Genomic DNA, 21525 nt, shown 5'->3' with positions numbered 1-21525 from the left:
TTGGATACCAAAATTAAATCATAACACAAAAAAATACGCAGATTCATAACATTTAGATCCATTTAATTAATTCAAATTCCAAGGGATAGATTACATATAAAGATTCTTCAAGTTTATTCCTTAGTTTTATGGGTCTTTTTAGGATTAGAAGGTTACAGTTAACAAGAATCAAAGTTAATCCCTTTTTCTTCCTTTTGAATAAAGGAAGATTTGAGTAAATACCATTTATGTATTAAAGTGTCTACAAAAGAAAAGGCTGATAAGAAATTAACTATGTTTAATTTATTAAATCAGATTTTCAGTACTTTCTAGAAATAGGAAGTACTTAAGTCTTCCTTTATAGTAAGACTAAATTCTTAGTCTTACTATACATGCAAGCATGTTGACATTAGATATGGAAGAATTTAAGATCTTATTCCTTTAAATACTGTAGATTCATTTGTGTATTTCCAACAGCTAATCTCTTCTGCTATTTGTGTTTAATGAAGGCCTCTGGCATAGCAAGACCTGATGTCAGAACACACCTCCATGTAAAACTGCTTTGATCCCTGCTTATCTTTTCTCTAGCCTTTCAATACAAAAACACCTTTGTGAAATAAGTTGGGATCTTTTTCATTTTTCCCACTTAATATCTTTATCTATAACTGTATTTAATGCATGAAAATAACTGAGATGTGTATATATATATATATATATATATAAATCCTTGTCCCCTGACTTTCAGAAGTTTCTCTTCCTTAACCGTTATTTAGTGATGAAAGGCGTGATAGTTAATTATCATTATGTTTCTGAAGTGTTGAGCATGGTCATCTAGATGCCATATGCCCTATTAGTAATGAATGTTATTAATGGTATTTTTTGAAACTTCAGAATAACTAGAATGTGAAATAAAGACATTAATTTTTCACATCCTAGTCAGTGTCCTGGTTTAGGCCCATCAGGGAACAAAAGACCACGATTAGCTTCAAGTACCGAAAAGGCTGAGAATTGCCAAAGGGCAGGGAGAGCTTAATTGCCGCTTAAGGTCCAGGACAAAACAGACCAGGCTACTCAGCTTGAGGAAGAAAACAGAGCCCAGAGTATTTTTGCCCCGCCCCCCCCCCCCCCCCACCCCGCCTTGAACGGCTCAGGGGGGCAGGGAGTGGGGGTTTCAGTCAGTCTGTTCCCGATAGCTTCTGCCATTTATCCCTCCTCAGGACAGGTGGGCTCCCCACCCGTCCTCCCTGCAAGTCTGTGAGGTACCTCACACACACGGCAGCCCTGCACAGGCTGCTCCGACACGCACTTATTCCAAAGGCTGCAGCTCCTCTCTGCCTCTCGTGTGGGGCTGCTCTGCAGCGCGCAGGTTCTCCAGCACGGCCTGTGGCCATCTACCCACACAGTCCCTCGCCCGTCCAGGTGCACTCACACGGAGCTGCTGGTGGCTCTCAGTCCTGCCATGGCCCTCCATGGGTTGCAGGGGCACAGCCTGTATTCTCGCCACGGCTTGCAGAGGGGTCTCTGATCTAGTACTCCTTCCTTTCTCCTTCTCTGATTCTAGGGTCCGCGTGGTCACCTCCATCTTGTATCACTCTTACACCTCCTGCCAGCACTTCAAATTCCTGTCCCTAAATAGTGATGGCAGAGGCGCCAGACGGGCCCAGCCGGGCCGGAGATGGGTCTGAACCCAGGAGCCAGTGGTGAGTCCAAAAACTCTTTACCGGGTCTTCACTGCAACCCGTTCTCCCTGTTACCAAGTAAAAGCTGCTCCTTGGTAAACCATGACAGTCAGGAAGGACAAAAAAGAAAATGGATCCTAATCACTTCACTCAAAACCATAGACTACTGCTTAAAATATATGTTATATGCAAACATAGAAACAACCTGAAGTACTCCCATTGAGAGGCACTTGTCTTGAGGTAAAAGATGAAAATAGCTTGAGAACCCTGTGCTCTTGCAAGCATATGGCTTCTGATATTTTTACTTTATATGTATATATATTCATATATATATGCACACACATATATATATATATATATAAAGTAAACAATTCATTTGGAGCATACAATCAAGTTGGATTCAGTTTGCTTGGACTGGAAACAAAGATGACATTTGGACTGTTAGCTATTTGGGCACAGGAAAACTTTTTTTTTTGTGGTTAAAGATTTGATATAAAGACTACTAAGGTAGAACTGTGCACTCTTTCTTTTTTTCTTATTTGTTACTGTGAATGAACAACAACCTCAAAACTGTCTCAAAATACATTATTGACATTCTCTCCGTCTTTCATATCTGACCTTCTCGGTGCTTGACAGAACCTAAAGACCTCTAAAATGCATGAGTTTCACCCCATTGCCTAACCTGGATTTACTTGCAATGCTCACTTGAATGCTTTGTTGCATTCATGGGTCAATGAGTGTCAGCTGTCCATTTACACCACATTATTCATTTAGTTTTCTGCAAGTTGTCAATGTTGGGGAAAGGGAGTTTGTTTTAGGAAATAATCAATTAAAGCAGCATTGTGCTCATAAAATTCATGACCAGCTGTTAATTTAAAAAAAAAAAAACTTAGAACAAATATATCCTTAATTATGCAGTTTGAACGCACTATGTGACTATTCTTTCAGTCTGTAGAAACCAAGAACTCGATTAACTCCTGAGAGTACCAGACTGCATCCACAGAAACATAGCTATCATGATAATTCCCTACATGTCAGAACAAAGTGAGAGTACCAATATATTAAAGGACAAACATTAATCACATTCTAACTCTATAAGAATATCATGCAGATCAAGTGGAGACACAGGAATTGCTGGATATATTTTTCTGGACCTTTCTGCAAAATTATTTTGTCTTCTCCATTTATACTGACAGCTGGGGTCTAGCTAGCTTTTGGCACTCCAGTGTAACAGCCAGGTATGGGATGACTTAACTCATAGCTTTCAGTCTTTCCAGTTTTTTGCTTCCAGGAGTGGTCTTGCACTTCACTTACTTTAATCAAGCAGAGACAAACTATTTGGTCAAAAAGAAATTGTGATGTAAAATAAGCTAAAGTGGACTTGAAATAAGAAAAATATGTATTTTACAGAATAACTGATTTTGTTATTTAATTATTCTGCTTAATCTCTAGTTTTATTTTTAAATGTGGCCCCATATGTTCTTGTGCAGTCTTGCTATCAAACCATTAGTCTCGCTCCCCAATAACTTCTGAGTGTGATGACTGACTAAAGATTTGGAAGAAATAGAGAGGTCTCAATAACACTGCTACAAATTTCAAGCACAATTGTCTCTGCTGAAGGAAAAGAAGGCAGAACTCAGCTGTGATATGAACTGTCAAAAGCTGCTCAGCCAATCTTGACTATTGTATCTCTCTCTGAGTTAGGAAATAGTATGGGTTATTATGGGAAAAATGAAGAAATAGGATGTTTAGAAAAGGATCCAACCTATAGAAAATCAAGTTTCATTCTTGCCTTTCAGAGAAACTAAATTATTTTCTTTTTTTTTTTTCCCCTCTTCAGTCCTCTGTGCTTTCGATTCTCTAGAAATATGTCAGCCTTCTAAACTGTATCCTGATGCTAAGATTACTGTAAATTATGGAAATGCACCATAAGGAACACATTTGAAATATATAATTGATAAGTCATCTCAAGTATACTGAGGGATCACTCTAATATTCTTTTCAAGAATATTCTTGAATTATTAAAAGTTTCATAGTATGTGACCATATCTTCACTAATCCCATCCCTTTCTCCTCTCACTCCTTTCCATGACTGTGTTGTCACATGAAGAAAGCACAACTGCAGCAGTGGAGAACGAAGGTTTAGGCTGCTGTGCCCCCATTCCTGAACATGTTCTGTAAGTGTGTGTGTTTAGTTTACGGTGTGTTGAGATGAAGCCATAGTATGCTGAAAGAACAATAGGGCGTGACAGCGCTACCCTGATTTCTGACTTATCTGAAAGCTGGTGTCATCATTCAGTGTTGGCTTGATTATATATGGTACATAAATTCATTCCCAAGTGAATCATTCTAAGTAGGTTGATCATAAAAATCTGTGACTTTTTTGTGTTCTGTGGTTTGTGATTTGGTTTTGTTCTATTTTTTTTTCCCATAAATGTTGTTATGAATAGTCTCTAAGAATTAAAGATTTCCCTGAACTTTGTTTTATTAGGCATTGTGTTGGGCTTGTGTGGAGATGATTCTGATAACAAGGAAGGAGCTGTATTGGTGGCTCCTGTAAGGAGCTGCCTCCCCTGCATCGTGTGGTGAGACGGTAGCTGTTCCTTCGCAACTCATGGAGGGTGATGGTGAAGATGACATTTTTTGGCAGCTTATGGAGGACCCCAAGCCAGGAGTAAATGTGCCTGGAAGAGGATGTGACTTTGTGGGAGGGTATTGTTTTTGGCAGAATGTGGTTGGAGTTCTGCCAGCTGTGAAGGAGACCCATGATGAAGAAGTTTGTGAGGAGCTTCAGCCCTTGGGGAGGACTCATGCCAGGAAGATTCATTAGGGACTGTATCCCTGGGACATCTGTAATACCCATGGGAGGAGCCCCACATTGGAGCAGGGGAAGAATGTGAGTCCTGCTCCTCTGAAAAGAAAGAATTGGAAGAAAATATCTGCAATGGACAGACCGCAACTCGCATTTCCTGGCCCCTTGCACTGCTGAGGGGGAAGGAGTTAGAGATACTAGTAGTGAGCTGAGCTTGGTAAAAAGGAAGGGGTGGGGAATGGAGATTTTAAAGTGCTGGTGTGTTTTTCTCATCAGCCTCCTCTGATTTTGCTTCCTGTCTGTTTTGTTTCTAGTTGGTAATGGATTAAGCTGTTCTTGTTTTCTTCTCTAAGTCAAGTAGTTAAGTCTGTTTTGCTCAGAACCATGACTGGCAAGTGAGCCCTCCCTGTCCTTGTCTTGATCTTTGGTTATCTTGGCCCTTGGTTATCTTTTCTCTGCCCATCTCACTGAGACCTCCACCATTCCATGGCAGGTGGAGTTGTGAGCAAGCTGCTGCACACTGCTTCATTTCCAACTGGGCTTAAACCACAGCAGGCGTTTATTTACCCACGAGGCCCCAGCCATGTTAGTCTTTCTCTTGACATCAGATAATTAAGAATCTAAGACAGATGTACAGGCAATATAAAGTAGTTTTAGATAGTCCAAAACATGAATGAATGCTGAAAACCTATTTTTACAATAGCTCATTGCTGGTGTGCTGTGAGACTATCAGACCTTCAGTGGTGGCTATAGAACAATTCCAGCAATACCTGTCTACAACTGATGAATAGACTTTACCTCTAACAGGCTGCAGTCATTTTGACTGGGCTCATTATGAATGCATATTCACTTTCTCAATGTATTCTAGCAAATTATTCAAAGAAGGACATTCAGAGGGTGCAGTTTTTGTGAATGCTGAGTATTTGAAAAAAATGCATTTTTTATTCCAATGAAGTTTTTATAACATATGTATGAATAAGTACAAGCAAAAGGATATGCTTAGAGTATTGGTGAATAATAGTTTTGATTCTGGAATTCTATTAAAATCCTGTAAGTGCAAATTATCTCAAGGACAATTCACTACAAACTAAACTTTCCTGCTCTCATGATAACCAGCTGTAGCCATGACTACTTCAAGTACTTAAAAATTGCTAATTAACCAAAGTGTTGAAGAAAAAGTTGTTAATGTGTGTGGCCCATTCATTTTTTTCTTAACACAGCCACAATGTCTAAATGCAAGTGCTTCTCACTGAACACATCAAAATTTCAATAAACAAGTTTTAAGACAAGAATCATCACAAAACTTAAGATGAAACCATTACATCTTATAATATTAGCAGTAAAATAGATATTACAATATTGTAATACAATACATCTGAAATTTGCACTTGTTATTGTTCTTCTAAACACAAGAGCTATATATTTATAAGTCTGAACTACATTGTTACCTGAAACATAGACCTCATAAAGGGCAATGAAGCTCCAAGGTGACATAATTTTTCAGATGAAAAGAGTTTTACAAATGTAAATGTTTCCTAGCATGATTTGTTGCTTGTATACTAAATAAGATAGGAAAAACGAGACGGCATAAAGTATTCCATGATAAAGCAGGTTTGTTTTTTCTTTCTCTTCCCGCAAAAATAGTTTTATGACATTTCAAAATAATAATTAAAAAAATAGTAAAGACTCCATCAAAAAACTATTTGCTTTCCATGACTTTGATAGCCGGTGAGAAGTCAAGGGAGTTAGCATTTGGTTTTTGTTCTCCACAGCAGCCCAAATAGCTATGCTGTCCTGATCAGCATCACAGAGAAAGAATCTCTAAATGTTGAAATTTGTGACCTTCTCAGCAGAATACTGTTAAGAAGCCCTTTGTTGCTTCAGGTTATTTCCAGTTCATTTCTCCTCAGATATGAGCTTTTCATGGCTTTTAATAGACTCAGTTCTAAATACAGAAGTCAGGTTACAGTTCAGCACCACATGGTCACTCTCTTGAAGAGATAATTGCTGAAGAAGGATGGTGATCCCTGTAGCACCAGATGATGAAATGGAGCTTCACCCTTTCCTAATGTAGTTGTTCTAGTTGTAGCATTCGGTGTCTTGCACTTGATTTATGCTCTCCCTGACTGGAGGTCTTTTCATGTTATAAAATCCACATCACTGAAACTATTGTTCATTGATGCAATCATGAAGAAAAGTATAAACACCCCAAAAGATTGTTTCCAGCTCAGTGATCCAGCATTGCTTAACTGAATATAACTTGACAAGTCATGTTTTTGATGCTCAAATCAAATACTTTTATAGAAAATAGTTTGACACAAAACATTAAAAAAGTTGGTTTCTCTGTCTCAAATATGCAATTTCAGTCCTCAACAAAATTAAATATGTGTATTTCAGCCCTCAAATCTGTCGGAATATGTCCCAAGTCTCTGAACATGACGTTCCTGATGGAAAGTAATTTCAAAGCCATAATTTCTGTACTTACTTAATTTTAGAGAGATTTTAAAAATAACAAATTATCATCTGAAAGTTATGCTATGTTGAATGCTAAGGTTGTCTGTGAGAACTTCTGAGGAGCTGTTCCGTTAAGCAGAACTGGCTGTAACAATTTAGCTACCCTTGTAGATGTAGATGCAATATTTCTGTTATGGCTTGTAGAAAGGATTTAGACATATGAAGAAAAAATAACATTGAGAATATTTCTGCAAACTGCTTAGATGATATTTCAGTTAAATGTCAATTAAACTTTTGTAGAATTCATTGACTTATGATGTGTGCAACAGAGAAAAGCAGACTGGCAATTTTGTTACTCATTTCTTGATATTCATGGATTGCAGAATCTAATGCAAGAAATAATTTGGTTAACAATACACTTTCTCTGGTAACTTCAATTAGTTATTTGCAGGGAGATCACTGTCATTCATGTAAAGCTAACAATCTGCAGGAGTCTTTAAGTTTGTTAGATGCATGCCAAATTTCTAGAGAACAAAAACCAATATTCATGTTTATCTGTCAAAAGATCTAGAAAAACTCTGAAATAATGTCTGATTTATATTTTAATAGTGCAATAGCAAACAAAACATTGGAATTAATAAGGAATGCTCTTATTGTACAAAATGGTAGAATTTCAAATATGTCACTAAGTTATGCTTCACATAATTAAATTACTTCCTCAAACACTAAAATTACTATTAAATGAAATATTATAGCAGACCAAACAATTAATCACCTTCCTAGTCCCATTACCCTTTTGCCCTCATTTCCCCTTGTTGTTAATGGGAGCTTTGTTTAGAGAAGGAATACAGGAGCAAACAATGTGTTCTTAAGTATTATTTTGAAATGACATTACAAATTCTTCCATGGTACAAAATACTAAGTACTGTTATGACAGTCCTGGACTGCCGTTGAAATGGATACAACCTGAGGTATATAAGAACTTATTAACATTTCAGAAAAGTGAGAAAATATCCAATTATTAAACTGTTCACACTTTTTTGTTTGTTTGTTCCATGCTTATTCATAGCAAGGAAGGAAGCTTGTGAGAGCAAATCTACTAAGCAATTCTGACAAAATTATAAAAGAACTTTCAGTATTTAGGCAGCTTTTCTTTGAAATATGGTCATGTATAAACTGTGTATACTATGCTTTTACATAACTTCCACATTTAGACCAAAGATAGAAGCAATAAGTTCTAGTCTTAACAGAAATCTGAAAACAAATCTTTGGGGTCATTAGCTAGCTAGTGTATGTTTTGTAGGTGAAATGGTGCAATTTAACCTACATTAGCAAAAAATTCACTGTGTATGTGTCAGTGATTTCTTATTATTCTCTGTTGATCACTGCTACAGTACATAGATTTAGCTCTCTGTTAAATAGTTTATACAAGAAAACATCTCAGGTGTGGAAGACTTTGTTCTGACTCATGACTTATGTTAACAATGTTAAAAACAGTAATTAAACTGATCTTTAAGGAAAAGACACAGTTTATATTCAGATATATCTTCATTTATCTCTTATACATATATGTAATATATACAGGTGTATAATTTAAGATATAGATATGTATAAAAATATATTCATATATTTTCCATGGGTGTATTAGTGGAAAGAAATAATTAATTTTGAACTAGTAACTTTGAGTAAGACTCAAACATGAAGACACATGAAACTATATTGAGAATGAGAAATTGTTTATAAAGATTGCATATTACAGAACTTATCACTGTGTAAATCTCCACAGACCAAAGTTTTCCTGTGTACTTAGACTGAAAGTTTGCATGACAATATGAACCAGTTTAGATTAACAGACTGAAAAGGGATATTCCCCCTTGTGAAATAAGAGTTAATAATTCATGCATATGAAAAGTTAATTCATGTTAATGTTCTCAACTCTAAACATAGTGATTTACAAGGAACTATGATTCATACTGGACAGAAGATTAGAATGTCAGGTCTGACTTCCTCAGTAGCACAAAGAAATGAATTGCTAACCAGTTCTACTGTCTAAAGTGAGACTGTTGTACTTCTAGGTTGTATCCAGAAAGATAATTGTGTCAAGCGAATTTCACGTCTCATTCCAAATCACCACTACATTCTTTGCATCACCAGTTACTAACAAGTCATTAGAAATGTGTTCACACTGCTTGGAAATTTTGTCTTGTGTTCAGCTGCTTAAAGATTCCCAGTGTTACACTGAAAATGTTATATAAATGGTTGTGATGCTAAAGCATCTTAAAGCAGATACTTACTGTTTGGGTCATAAATGTAAATGTAAAAGGCATGCTCACTTTGGAATCAGGTATATATTACTTTTTCCTGCTATATATGTATGATAGCAAATCAGTCTTGAGACAAGAGTTTAGTGCAATAGTTGCTTTGCTCAAAAACAAGATTTGTTTTTTTTGTTTTCCACTCCTCAGACTCCTTTTCATCTTCTCCTGAGATGTTGCTTTGTGCCCTCCCTATGTAAACAATAAGTTAACTGTAGACATGCCAGTGCAATTTTAAATACATGCTTGCAAAGTTATATCTCTATTTACTGTTGTTGTGGTTTTCTACTACCTACAAGAAGCAGAACAGAACAAAAAGCAAAAAGAGAGCAGGATGATGAGAAAAATTACAGCACATTAAGATCTCCTTCCTTTATCCCCCCCCAGCTCAGCTCACTGCTCCCAATATCTCTAACTCCTCCTCCCTCAATGACTCAGGGGGGCAGGGAATGGGGGATGTGGTCAGTCTCTCACAGATGGTCTCTGCCGCTTCTCTCTTCTCAGATGAGGATGACTCCTTGAATCCTCCCCTGCTTTGGTATGGGATCCCTACCATGGGATACGGTCCTTGATGAACCTCTGGTGTGGGTTCTTCCCAATGGCTACAACTTCTGCTCACAAACTCCTACAGCATGGTACTCCTCTGCAGCTAGCAGCATTCCAGGTACCTTCTGCTGCAACGCCGGCCTCCCATGAATTCATGACTTCCTCTGGGCACAGTCACTGCACCTGGCATGAGGTCCTCTACAAACTGCCAACAAATCTCTTTGCCACTTTACCACTCCTTTTCACAGGATGCAGGGGAGTCTCTGCTCCATCACAACTCCTCCTCTCTTCCCTTGCTGACCTTGGGGTCCACATGGTTGATTCTATCTTCTTCAACTCCTGGAACCACCACCAGCCAGAAAAGAAGCAAGAACAGACAGAAAGAACAGGAAGAAACCTCCTCTTTCAGCTGCTTCTTCTTAAAAAGTGATGGTGGAGATGCCGAATTGGCTCAGCCCCAGAAGCAGATCTGACTAAGAGCCAAGGAAAGTTTCTTTGCAGCCCCTTCTCCATTACCAGAAATGACTCTATACAAACTCATGACAATTGACCAAGAATTTGTCATTCACCGCTCTGAATGGTGCTTCCACAGCAAATATTTTGTATATATAAGTTGAACATGAGGAAAGACAGTGTATGGGTCGATCAGTAGTTATTATATTCCTTTGTAATGTGCCAGGTGATAAAACAAATTAATTGCATATATGAAAAAAGAAAATAAAACAAATTCTACTTTCCTTGATTTATGCTAACCAGGGATAATGCAAATGAAAAAAACCCCAAAACAGATGACTTGTGAATAGAATATCTAATATGCAAGCACATAGACTAATGTTAATGCAGATTACACTGATTCATATGAAGAGACTTCTTTTTGGTGTGCATTAGGTCTAAATAGAAAAGGAACAAAGTTCATTATCAAAAACACTGACAAAGAAGAAGTTGAAATATTTACATTTAAGTATGTGAGTATAATTAGGACCTCAGTTTTCATTTTCTTGCTGTCCAATTGTGTAACATAACATGACCCAGACACAACCACAATTACTCCCCAGTCAATGACGTATTTATGAGTCTTAATGCATGTTAGTTCAGATGAGTGTTTTCCTTATGCTGTTGCAGAAATTCAAGAAAAGGCCTGATTTGCAGGCAATATTTGGCAAATAGATATAGAATACTACTAAGGAAAAAAAAAACCTTTTTCTAATATAGCTATAAACAAATCAAACTCCATACAATTCAGTAGGTTTTATATCTATGATCAGAAACTACCAGCTATAAGAATCAGATGGCATAGGGCAGAAATAAACATATATGCTAATTTTTTTCATAGAATATTTCAATAATAATTGCAAATCCTAACCCAGATGTTTGAATAAGTAATAAAATGGAAAAAATTCTGGGAAATAGTCAAACTGTGACAGCTATGTGATGAATATTTTAGACTCTGCTACTTAATTATTGAAGTATATGTACTAAATATGTAGTCCATACAGACTAGTCTAGGAGAAATACGATGCAAAACATCAACAGTAAGTGATTTCTATAATTGCACACAATGGACATATTCATTTTGGGGCTTCATATGGAGTATTAAACATAACATAGTAAAACACATAAACATGTGTTTTACTAGCTCTGATGATGATGTGTTTAAGTTCCTGAATTTTTAATTTTAATTAAGTTCAATTGTACAACTTCTTTTAAATAGAATACATGTATTCATTAATAAAATGTGTTCTTTTTTGTATATACTTCTTACCTCTTTCTCTTCTCAGTGTCAATAATAAATTGCCATGGGAAAGCTTGCTTTTGTTATTGGGAATTGGTTAATGACTCACATCTGTGTTAACTGATATGTAAATAAATTTGCTATTATTTTCTTTCAGTTCCATGACTCCTGTATCAATGTAGGAACACAATGGAAGATTGATGAAGAGGACTGTAAATACCTTCAAGTGACTTGCAGCTTTTGGCCATTTTTGAAGGACAATGGTATCCTACAACAGTTCTTCTATTCGCAATGAGGAAAAAGGGTGTTTTGCTCTAGTCACATTATTTTTATGCATACGTCATGGTATAGTGTTTTCTCGTTCTTAAAAGAGCAATGAAGTATTGAGCAATGCAGAAGAGAATAGTTATACTTTTGAAATTCCATTTCACAGCCTTCACCTCATAACTTCCAAGTCCACATTTAGCTCAGTTTTGGATGTCAGCCCACAACAATTTTACATAATTTCCATCTCTTCCCATCTATAACTACAAGCAGCTTGGATCTAACTGAAGTTTTGGTGCTGTTCCTTAACTGCATCTTGAAGAGAGTTGAGTTGAAGTCTTCATGATCTCCTGACTATCTGTATGGTTATATAATGCAAATACTTGGAAAATAGTTTTGTGATGATGAATTTGACCTAAAGACAGAAAAGAACCAAACAAAACCACTTAAAGTTACTTTGCCTCTCCAAAGGCTGAACAGAAGATTGAGTGTCACATCTCAGGTTAAATTCTCACTGTAAATAAAGAGAGGTATGAATAAATGGTATTGCCTTCTGCCTGAAAGGAATTCACTCTAAAGCAAATATAGCTTTACTTTTTATCTTTGAATATGTATATGTGTTAGAAAATGGCATTTTTCTCATGTGCAGCAAGTAAAAGCCGTATCTGCACAAATATGCACAACTGCTTAGTACCATCACAACTACTCTCTGCAAAAATCTCTCTGCAAAGGAACTGCATGAGGTCTGTATTTGTGGCATTAGTTACTCCTTAGCTTAAATAAAGGTCTGCGAAATCCTAGAGTGTGTACAGATTTAATTTTCTTCCTAGAGATTAGAATTTGGTAATTTCAAGTCTGAATTTTAAACTCACTTTTGGTATAAAAATTCCTCTACAATATTGATATGCCCTTTCAAACTACATTTTGCCTCACTTTTTCTTGAATACATGATAAAGGAAGAGATATGAAATAATGCCTCTAATGTAATCAGCCTTGAGTTGAATATAACGTGGCTGTGCAGAACATTATCCTTTATGCTGAGAAAATTGTCCTGTCCCTGTATTTCCAGTTTGAGCAGGTGATATGCTCATTTGCCTGCATTTCACTGGTTCACACCCCCTGGTGCTATGGCAATGGATTCCAGAAGGTGATAGCATACCCCCTGTGATAAGAAAGATTTGGAAATAACATTTCTCTTATCTCCAGATAACTGATATTACCTGTGCCAGGCTAATTTGTAGTACAAGTTCTTCAACTATCTTCCTAGATTTTGCCTTCTGGAAAAAGTAATTAAACATATGCATAGTTATTAATAACAACAACAGCAATAACAGTAATTCATGTCAAGAAATTTGAGTAGAATTAGATATTTCTAAAGCCTTTTGAAAATGAAACAAGTGAAATAAGTGTTAAACATTTTAACTCCGGGAATGTTGTGGGGTTTTTGTACCTTCTCAAAATTATAGTGCTAAAAAAAATTGCAGATTTTAATTACTGAATCTTTTAAGCACCTGTATCAATGTTTTTGTCATGATTTAAACCCAACAGGTCACAAAACACCATGCAGATAGTTACTCACTCATTCTTCTCACCCTGTAGTGGAATAGGGAAAAGAAATGATAACCAAGGGCCTCGTGGATTGAGAGAAGGTCAGAGAGGACTCACTGAGTATGGTTCTGGGCAAAACAGACTTGACTACTTGACTTGGTGAAAAAAACAAAATCAATTTAATCTATCACCAACCAAAACCAGAACAAACTGAAACCACAACCAATTAGGATAATGAGAAAAATATAACCAGCTCTTTCAGACCATGTTTCTCCCCCTCCCTTTTTCCATGCTCAACTGCCTGATCCTGATATCTCTACCTCCTCCCATCTCAGCAGCACAGTGGACAGATGGTCTTTGCTGCTTCTTTCTCCTCAGAGGAGGAGAAGCCTTACATTCGTCCACTGCTCCAACCCAGGATCCCTCCCACAGGATACAGTCCCTAACAACTCTCCCTAATGAACCTATGAGTCCTTCTCAAGAGTTACAGCTCCTCACAAACTTCTCCATCATGGATCTCCTCTGTGGCAGCAGAAATCCTGGCTGCAGCAACACCTCTCCACAGAGTTGCAGACCCTTCAGGCACAGCCACCTACTCTGCCATGGGGTCCTTTGTTAGCTGCTGGCAGATCTCAGTTCCACCATTATTCTCCATGGTTTGCAGGGGGACAGCTATCCATCTCACCACAGGATGCATACGGGTCTCTGCTCTGGCACACCTCCTTCCCTCCTTCAGGGGCTGCACGATCACTTTCACTCCACTTACTGCACTGCAGATTTTCCCCTTCTTAAATAGTGATTGCAGAGGTGCCTGATTGACCAGCCTTGGCCAGAGTCGGTTCTGACTTAAAACTCGAGGGAGTTTCAAGAAACTTCTTAAAGGTGTCACCACCACAGCCCGTCACTTGTTATGAAAAAAAACAGCTCCACATAAACCCAACATAGTTTTATAGATTGTTTTAAAATCTTAATTTAATGAGCTATGACACCTGTCACTGTGTCACTTGGCTTCCCTCTGTTAATTTGCTTCTGTAATTAGGGTTTCTCACTCACACCCATCAGAAACACTAGTGGGACCTAACAATACAGTAAGGCTGTAAGCTCTTTTATTTAACCAACATCATACAAGAAAGTCTATTTAAAAAAATGACATAATGATATGGACTGTCGTTTTGTCCATTCTCATTACTGAAGCAATTACTCCACAAATATGTACTGCTTCATTATGGTCACTCCATGGAGTTAAACACCAACTCTGTAGTACTCAGATACAGAATCAGAGAGTGAAGTTAGGCTAATTAAATTGGCCCAGCCACTTTAGCAAGCAAATTGAGCCAACTTAATTGGCACAGAGTGAGATAAGGAAATTTAGGCAGTATTCTGTGAAATACTATTTTAATTATATCTAAAGAAGAACATTGCTCTTAGTTTCCAATTTCTTAATTAGGAACATAAATAAGTAGTAATAATAATCTTTGCAGTCTACAAATATGAAAATTTTGGATGAAGTTTTTTTTGGCCAAGACTATTAACTAGTGAGCAGAGATGTCTATTATTTGTCTTATATGCAGACCTATAGCCCCAGAGAAAAGGTTGATAGCACAGGTATGCATCAAAAGGAAGATAAAGCTGACCTAAACAGTGTAAGAGACACCTTAGTGGAAGGATGTGTTTGCAGTAAGATATTTTAACAGCTAATGAAAATAGCATATATACCATAAACAATGCATTTTTCAATACCATTCTGGTTTCAGTTCAAGTGCAAGTGAAGACTTTTAGATTTGATTTGGTTGCATATTCAGACTCTTTAAAACACTGTTTCAGGATTAGCTTGGATTTAAGAGAAAATAATAGTTTAGAGTTATTTCAGTTAATTGCCTTTGATTATAACACAAGTTGGAGTAGCTGGTGTAACTGCATAAAGTCCACAGTTCTGTCATGGATTTTCTCAACAGAAGATCTGATCAGTTTTCCTTTACTGTTGTTTGGCTTTGAAAGGAGCAAACTATAATACTGGTGCTCACAATATCCACCATACAAATACAATAAAATAATTTACATGTCCTATTTTGGGTAAAATAGTATTAATAACTTTACACTCTAGGGTACACACCAAGATATTCTGAGGAACTGTACCATTTGTATCCTATCTGTCCATATGACACACTGCACTAAGAGACTTATTTCTGTATTAATAGGTGTTAAGTCTTTCCCTGTTGTGGAATCTGTGTTTTCTTGAGATTGTGCCTTTACTGGGAAAATAATCCATGACTATTGCTGTGTGCCAGAAACAGGTGAGTGAAACCAGTGCTAAATAGTTAGCTCCAAATGTAAGCAAGATCAAAACATTTTCAATACAGTTCAAAAACAGTGAACTTTTAAGCTTTTACAATAATTATTCTCCATCTCTTAAAGTGAATACTAAGAATCTGTGCATTGGGAAGGTGTCAAGGATATGGAATTGAACAAGATAAAAGAGTGTTACAACTAATTAAGTGTGAAAATTGTCCATATGCTCTCCCTGTTCTAGAAGCTTAAAAAAGTAAGACCATATTCTACAATAACCCCAATTAAAGGACATCCTGTTGGTGAAAAATGCTGAAGGATTATACCTAATTTTTTATAAACAAAACGATATTCAATTTGTTAGGAAGCTGACTTGGTCTAAATAGATTGAAGTATGGACTATCATGGCAAAGTCATTATCAGAAAGGGCTCCTAACTGATATCACAGCCAGACTAGGGATAACACATGAACACATGCAACAAATAATTCTGTTGAAAAACATTGTTGAAATGTTGATTAATTAATAAACCCCTCCAGTGCGATACCGTAAATGTCACGTTAAGCTAGATAAAGGAATGAACACAGCACTTGAATATGCTTTACATACTGCGTTCTCAGGGAGCTGAATTTCGTCAGACAACCACATTTCTACATTTTTTCACCGAAAGAAGTGCTAAACAAGAGATTGAGAAATAATCGCTCACCTTCTAGCAAAGCACTAAACATTCTGTTAAAGAGGATATCTGAATGCAGGTGAAAACTTATAGTAATAGCGCTATGGTTTACTACTCTTCTTCGCAGCTGGGTGCTGCAAAAAGGGAGACAATGACAGTAGCCAGGCCCATCTCCTCGAATCTTTAGCACAATCTAAGTCTTTGTCTTTCTGGACAATTTCCAGGAAACAATTTCCATTAATAGCATTATCACACTCAGTCACTTCTCCCTGTTCGACTCTTCTCCCTGCTTCTTCACAAAGGCAAAGCAGCCATGTCTGAGCTGACCACGGCCAGAGATTACTCCTTTGTTATGAATAATGCTTTGGTACTATTATTGGGAAGTTGAATAAAAATTTTCTGAATTATATTGAAGCAAGAATATACACATGTATATGACAAAATATATGTATGTATTCATATAAGGAGGGAGTTATGTGTAAAGTGTAACTTAAGTATGTAAATGATAATCATTTATATATTTAATTGCTTTTATTCATGTATATAAACTTATATCTAAATATCCTTTATTTTTTTCACCCAGAATAGAAAAAATGAATACTGTGGATATTTTCAGACTTTTGTGAAAGATTGTAACTTTTACTTTTAGTAGGAAATGTCAGTTTGGTGCACAGTACAAAGCATGGCTATAAAATCCAGAGAAATAGGAGTGTATGATATCAGACTAATACAACTCTCACTAAATCATTTTGAAAGCAATATTATAGTATCGGTACTATATACAGGCTGATAAAATAGGAATTATTTTTAGGTTATCTCCAAAGTCAATTTGAGAACAATATTATGTATTTGAATGCCTGCTATAAGAAAATAAACTAACTTTACTTTAGAGGAACAATGTTTTGATATTACAGTGAAGTAATGAAATCTTACAGGCCTGTAACATAGACCTTCATAAAAGGTGACTTCAGTGTAGTCTAGAAAGTTGTTGCTATTCTTTTTAAATGTACTAACACAGATAGTATGAACTTCAGAGGGGAGTTGTAATATTTTCTAATGATAACATACTGTTTTAGTCTAGTTACCTATTCATTTATTAATATATTTAATACATGTTTCTTTTAAGACAGGATTGTGATTAAAAATTTTGCTCAAAGTACAATGAATGAGAGTTGATTTTTTATCTCTTGCAATGGAAGCTACAATATTTTAATTACATGTTAGTGAAAAGCCTTGAAACTTAACATCTCTCAAATAAAAGGAAGCTGAATATGTAACTGCCAGAGGTAGTCTGGCTGTACTGCAGGCACAACCTGCCTCAACAGAGAGGAATGGATAAGACTGCCATTTCAGGTTGCTTAAAGGCTCCTCTCATCTCTTTCTCTTATTTTGTACCCTGTGGATTTATACAAAATAATGGACAAAAATCAACTTTTTAAAAAACAATTTTGCAAATGAATATGCATTTAAGGAAGCATCTCTGCCCTCTGTCCTCCTCTAATTATGCTGCTTAGAAAGATCTTTTTTATTAAAAAAAGGATACTTCTCAGGTATGTAGAAAACACTCACAGATTGGAACACAAAGGGGTTTTCCACATATAAGTTCTCTGGTGATCTTCTCAGTCAAGAGGACTTTTAAAGACTAATAGTAATGTAGCACTGTTTTACATGTATATAAACACAATTTAACACATAGTAATCTAAACTCCAGGTGTTTTGTGGCTGCTGACAAGTTTTCTGAGCTCAGGAAATAAGAAGCAATAAACTTGGTCACAGTGGTTAAAATGTGTATTGTTAATTTTGTGGAAGTTTTCTCCTGATTTCATGCTTTTCCTCAATAATGTGTCTAATTTTCTTGGATAATGTTCTAATGACACTAACATGCACTATAGTTTTGCTTTGCTTTACTGCTTTTTACTGAGACTTATGGTATAATGAAAGCATTTATTTCAGTGTCCCCAGAGACCTGCTGTAAATTGACCTGATAGCCAGGGCTTTATTATGGACAAAGGCTAAATGAGTATAAGCTAGAAATCTTTATTCATTACTATTACTTCAGCTTCATATTCAGCTGGAGAGACACATAATTATCGTAATTTGTATATATATAGAATAAGGCATGGAACACATTTTGAAGAATATTCTATTTCTGCTCAATTTAATCTAGGCAGCACCCTGACCCTGGGAAATGGATTACAGAACCTCTGAGAGTAAGATTGTTTAGGATCCTCTGACACCACACACAAGGGCAGGAGGGCTTAACAGACTCTGAACGTCCCCATGGGGTGCAGGGTCACTGGGGCAAGTGGGAAACAGGAGAGCACTCAATTTCCCCCATGCTATAGTGAGTGCGAGAGTATGGAAGAAATTTCCTTCTGATAAGCCATAGCAACTCATTATTATCCTCTGAAGGATAACACTTCATACTGCCCAAGGAGACAATGCGGATTCTATCCCTGGAGGTATTTAAATGACACATAGATGAGGTACTTAGGGACATGGTTTAGTGGTGGGCTTGGCAGTCTAGTGGTTGGACTTGACCTTAAAGGTCTTTTTTAACCAAAAGAATCTATGATTCTAGAAGATTTTTCTCTCTGAGCTTCTCTTGGGATATTGTAGCTGGAAACCTATGAAGATGTTGGGGCATCCCGTTTTTCTGTTGTATCTAGCAACAGGACAAGGGGTAATGGGATGAAGCTGGGACACAAAAAGTTCCATTTAAACATAAGAAAAAGCTCTTTCACTGTGAAGGTGATGGAGCCCTGGCACAGGCTGCCCAGGGAGGCCGTGGAGTCTCCTTCCTTGGAGGCCTTCAAGACCTGCTTGCACACATTCCTGTGCAACCTGGCCTAGGTGAACCTGCTTCTGCAGGGGGGTTCTACTAGATAATCTCTAAAGGTCCCTTCCAACCCCTACCATTCTATGATTCTATGATTCTATGAACTGTATTCACATACACAAATACTCATGCAAAGAGCCCTGATTGCTGTAAATGAGGATGTATAGACAGAATTACTTTAAAATAAGATTCTAACCTCCTGTTTGCAGACACAGTGCAGCCTGTATGCCACCTACCACCTCCATCAGAAACTGCAAATTTCTCTTTCTCCTCCGAAAACTGTAGAATAACTTGTGTTTCCTTTGAAGTTTCAAAACATTTATTGGAAAAGAACAGTGAAAAGCTCACAATCATTTTACAAAATGGTAAGAACACTTTCTAAAGACACTCACCAAAACTGCATTACTTTAATTAAAAACATAATTCATATACGCCAATAAAATACTGACCTCAGTATTTCCAGTTAATTTTCTGTCATCTCCAGTAGCCCTGCCATGATATCGTCCGTCTATCCCTCTCCTGTTAATTTTGTTTCTCCAGTAGTAGCTTTACAGTTGGCCAGTGCTGTCTTCCTCACACTGTGACTGAAGAAAATATTTCTAAACTGAGAAAAAGAGGAGGCTTTCCCACCTACCCTGCCCTGCCCTGCCCAGCCCTAGGAGTGCTCTGCAGTATGAGGAGGAGAAAGCCTCGCACATCACTTGCAGTCTTCTTTAGAAGTGACATTTTAACTAGCAGAAACAGAGACAGCAGGGGCCAATGGCTGACTGTCACTCCAGATGAACAACACTTGGTTGGTGTATGAGTGAGAAGAGCCTCTCAAGCCTTGATTACTACAACACCCACGCACAGTCCAACTGTGCTGGCAGCTCTGAAACTCTTCAGGCTAACCTGCTGGTGCCCAAACACAGACAGTAGGATGTCATCACTAAGATGAAGACCTGCTGCTCAAACATGAAGTCATTAGCCTTTTCCAGCTCAACTGGCTTTATGCGATATATCCAGGACCTGGTATCATTTGAGAAAGTAATTGCAAGGTTTAGGTTCTGTATCCCAAAGGAAATGTCATGGGTTGAAGGCACTGCTTTGAGTATGCTTCTTAAATGGAAGGGTGTCCAAAGTTGGCTCCAGTTTTTCCAGGTAATACCACTAACACAGAAGTGAGAACAAGAATGCTGGAAAGGTGAGTGCTTCCCACTTTCATATTTTTGACTCACAAAACAAAGCTTTTGGTGGTGCTTGGATTAACCAAACACCAAACCTCTCCTCTACCTCCAGGACTGAAAAAAAAAAAAAACAAACCATAATTTCTCTGAGGTTTGAAGAGTTAATTCCTAGCTTAGGAAAACACCACCATTTAGGAGAACTTTGAGAAAATGAAGGCAATTCAGACCAAATAACTTGCCAGGAAAAAAGGACTGCCTGAAAATAATGCATTGTAACATGAGAATGGAGTGAATACAACTTAGATAATTTCTGGGAAAATACATTTGGACATTACTTGTACTTCCTGTTCCTGAAACATTTTTAATTTAAGTGTCATGCTTGTAAAGCAGGTCACAAACTTCTGTTTTAACTAAATAAGCTTAGACTGAAACACTCAGAGAAGAGATAGGAAAGGGTAATGTGTGCCATTTTCCAGATTACTCCCTGCTAGTACCTTCTCACAGCATTTATTCTTTGTCTTTAGTACTTTGCAAAGTGTATTTGTTTAAACATTAAAAAAAAATCCCTTCTCTCTTCCCACTATAATGCAATAGCTGTGATACATGTTTTTATGTTTTATGGCTATACTATATTCTTTGCAGTACTTTTAGTCCCTGCTTTATCCCACTATTCATGAAAGTAGAAAATATTTAGTAATAGTCACATTTCTCAGTGTGCTGGCTTTGTCTGGAATAGAGTTAATTTTCTTCATAGTAGCTACTATGCAGCTATTTTGGGGATTTGTGCTGAAAAGGTTGTTGGTAATACAGGGATGGCTTAGTTACTGCTTACACAGTGTCAAGAGCTTTTCTGCTTCTTACATCTCCTCACCAGTATGCACACTAGGGATGCTTAAGAAATTCAGAAGAGATAGAGCTGAGACAGCTGACCCCAAATGACCCAGGGAATATCCCATATCATATGACAACATGGTCAGTGTATAAATCTGGGGAAAGAAGAAAGAATGCATGGATGTTCAGAGTGATGGTATTTGTCTTCCCAAGTTGCCACTACACGTGATAGAGACCTGCTTTCCTGGACATGACTGAACAATGGCAAGTTGTGAATGAAATCCTTATTTTGATTTGCTTGCACACGTATATTTTGTTTTATTTATAATTCTGTCTTTACTCAACCCATGAGTTTTCTCACTTTTTCTCTTCTGATTCTCTCCTCCACCTCACTGGGAG

This window comes from Colius striatus, chromosome 4 (genome assembly GCF_028858725.1).
Source record: "Colius striatus isolate bColStr4 chromosome 4, bColStr4.1.hap1, whole genome shotgun sequence".
Classification (NCBI taxonomy): Eukaryota; Metazoa; Chordata; class Aves; order Coliiformes; family Coliidae; genus Colius; species Colius striatus.
The sequence above is the reverse complement of the archived record's forward strand: the minus strand, read 5'-3'. Positions refer to the sequence as shown.